We start from the raw sequence: 5000 nt of genomic DNA, 5'->3' as shown, positions 1-5000 counted from the left end.
ATAGATATATATCTATGATGATATATAGATAGATTATCTATAGATATATTACAGGATAGATATATAGAGGAGTATATACTATGATATTAGATATAGATATATATATTATTAGATAGACTAGATCAGATATATATGATATATATATATATATATTATATATAGAGATATATATAGATAAGATATATATAGATATAACTTATATATATATATATATATAGTTATATATATATACGATATAAGATATATATATATATATATATATTATATATACATGGATGTGTATATATATAGATAGCTATAATATATAATATATATATAGTATATATAGATATATATAGATCATAATATATATATATAAGATAATATATATATATATTATGGCATATAGAGATATCTATATATATATATATATATATATATATATATATATATGCAGATCTATATATATATATATAGTATCTATGGATATATAGAGATATATATATAGACATATATATATATTATATATATATATATATATATATATTTATATATAGGATATATCTATAGAGAATTATATCTATATATATATATATATATATATATTATATATATATATATATATATATATACTATATATATATATATATATAGATAGATATATCTATAATATATATATATATACATATATATATATATATATATATATATTATATATATATTAAGATATATATTATATATATATATATATTATATATATATAAGATATATCTATATATATATATATATAGATATATATATATATATATATATCTATATATAAATACATATATAGATAATATATTATACTAATATATATATATATATATCTATAGTATATATATAGATATATATATATATAATATATACTATATATATATATATACTATATATATCAATATATATATGATATATATATATATACTATAGATATATAGATAATATATATATATATATATATAATATATATATATATATATATATCTCTAGATTCATATTAATATTTATAGATAATATTTAATATATATAATAAATATATAGATAGATAATAAATCTATAGATATATATATAGAATCATATATATATATATATATATCTATATGAATATAATATATATATATATATAGATATATATTTATATAATATATATAATATATATATATATATATATATATCTATATATTATATTATCTATAGATATAGATCTATATATATGTATATATAATATATAATATATTATAATATATATATATAATATAATATATATTATTATATATATATATCTATCGATATTTATATATATAGCTATATTATATATATACATATATAGATATATATATAATATTATATATTACATATATAATATATATATATATCTATATATCTATAGATTATATATATAGATATATATATATTATATATTATATATATATTATATTATTATTAATATCCTATTAGATATCTATAGATATATACATATATAAATATTATATTATATCTACTAATTATTATATATATTTATATAAACATATCATATATTATTAATATATATAGTATACATCTAAGATATATATATATATATATATATATATATATATATAGATATATATATATAATTATATTATATATATAATATATAATATTTTATTATATATATATATATATTATAATAATACATATTTACATACTTATATTATAATAGAATACTATATCAGATATAATATATATTATATATTATTATATAATATATATATATATATTCAATATATCTATATAGATACTAAAAATATAAATTAGAATATTATATATATATTATAATATAAATATATATCATATCTATATATATTATATATGTTAATATATATACATTTATAATATCTAAGATATATATATATATAATATATATCATAATATAAATAGATTAATATTTATAATATAAATATTAATATTATATATATATATATATATATATTATTATAATATATTATATATTACATACATATATAATAATATATAGCTATATATATATAATTATAATATAATATATATAGATTATCTAATAATAGATATATTTAGATATATATGTATATATATCTATTTAATTATATAATATATAATATAATATATATATTATCTATATATATTTAATATATATATATATATATATCTAAATAATGTTATATATTAGATAATATATAATATATATAAATATATATATATAGTATGGTATACTATATATATATATGTATATAGATAGATAATATTTATACATATAATATAGTAAAATATATATATATAAATATATTAGATATAAATATATTTTCTATATTTTATATAATATATTATATATATATAATATACATTATTACTAATGCTATGTTATAAGCTTATCTATATACATATATATAAATATATAATATAGAATGATATAATATTACTATATTATATACATATATATATATATATAATATTATCTAATAATATAGATATATATATATATTTAATAATATAATATATAATATATATATATATATATATATACATAGATTATATCTAATATATATAGGATATTTATTATAGATAATAAAATATATAATAATCAATAATATATATATAATATAATATTCTATATAATATATATATAATTCATATATATAGAAAGATATGTATAATATTATATATATTACATATATAATATATAATAATTTGATATATATTATATAATACAATAATATTGATTAAATCTATATAGATTAAAAACAGAGATATAAGATATATATTTTATATATTTTATATACATAATTTATATATATAAGATAGTATAATCTATATATATATATATTATAGTATTATACCTGATTATATAATATATAGTATTATAATCATAATAATATAATATATATAATATATAATACAGATATATATATACATATTTAATATAATATATATAGATTTATTAAATATATATATATATGATATTTATATATATATACAAATATAAATATATATATATATATTTATATATATATATATATATATATAATATCATATATATATATAGTATATTTATATAATATATATATTAGATATCTATTATGATATTATATATAGATATATATATATATCTATAGATTTAGATAGATAGATAAATAGATATTATATATAGAATATATATATAATTAATATATTAACTATATATTTATATAAATAATATTTATTTAGATAGATAGATATATATTCTATATTATACAATATATTTATATATTATATACATATATATATAGTTATATAATTCTATATATAATATTTATTTAATATTATATCTATCTATATTAATATATATATATAAAGATATACATAATTATATTATATATATATACAAATGATATATATATATATAATTATATTTAAATAATATATTAATATAATAGATATATATATATATATATTATATATATCTATCTATAAATATATTTTAATATTTGTCTCATCTATCTATATATTAAATATATATAGATATATATAAATATAGATATAAAGATATAATATATAATATTATAATTAATCTAAATATATATAATATATATTTTCTATATATATATCTTATAGATAGATAGATTATATATATATATATATATATATATATTTTAGAAGTAGATATAATTATATAATATATTTATATAGATATATATATATATATTATATATATAAATATTTCTATATTATATCTATATTATATATATTATATATTAGTAATATAAGATATATGTTGTATAATATAATTATATGCATATATTTTATCCAATCTAGAGTAGAGATATACGATAGAGAGAATAATAGTATACATAGCTAGAGATATACATTATATAATATCTCTACATATATAGATATAGAATAAGATAGATAGATAGATATATATATATATATATATATATATATATATATATATATATATATATGTATTTATATATATATATATATATATTATATATATATATATATTATATTATATATATATATATATATCTATATATATATAGATAGATAGATATATAGATAAAGTAGAGATAGAGTATCTAGATATAGAATAAATAGAAGAGAGAGATATATGTATATATAAGATGATAGAGATGTAGAAGAGGATACGTATGTATATAGATATATAGATATATATATATATAATATGATATATAGAGATATATATATATATCTACACAGATATATATAGAATATATATATATAGATATATATCTATATAGATGTATATATATGTTATAGATATAAATTATATAGATATATGTATAAGAGATATATATATTAGATAGATATATATATAGATATATAAGTATATATCGATATATAAGTTTATGTATATATATAGATAATAGAGAGATATATTATATCCCTATAGCTATACATATAGAATATATAGATTATATATATAATATATAGTATATAATATAGATAAGATATATATATAGTATATATCTAGATATATCATATAGATGATATCTATGATGTATATATAGTACATGAAGAATCTAGTATATAGTATAAAGTTTACAGATATAGATATAGATAGATATCTACTAGAGATATATAGTATATATTATATATATATATATATTATATCTATAATATATCGAGAGATAGATATCTAGATGATAGATCTATATGATATATATAAGATATATTATATAGATATAGATATAGATATATATATTAGGGATATATATATATAGATATAGAATATATATATAGAGATATTATTTGGAGATACATATATTTTAGATAATAGATATATATTATATATAGATATAGGAGATGATATAGTATAGAGATAGGAGACAGATAGGAGGAGGGATTAGATATTATATATATATATTTATATATATATAGTATATATTAGAAGATATATAGATATAGAGAGATATAGAGATATAGATATAATGGATATATTTATAGAGACAGATAGCAATATA

The sequence above is a fragment of the Macrobrachium nipponense genome, chromosome 4, assembly GCF_015104395.2.
Source record: "Macrobrachium nipponense isolate FS-2020 chromosome 4, ASM1510439v2, whole genome shotgun sequence".
Classification (NCBI taxonomy): domain Eukaryota; kingdom Metazoa; phylum Arthropoda; class Malacostraca; order Decapoda; family Palaemonidae; genus Macrobrachium; species Macrobrachium nipponense.
This window is presented reverse-complemented; position numbering follows the sequence as displayed.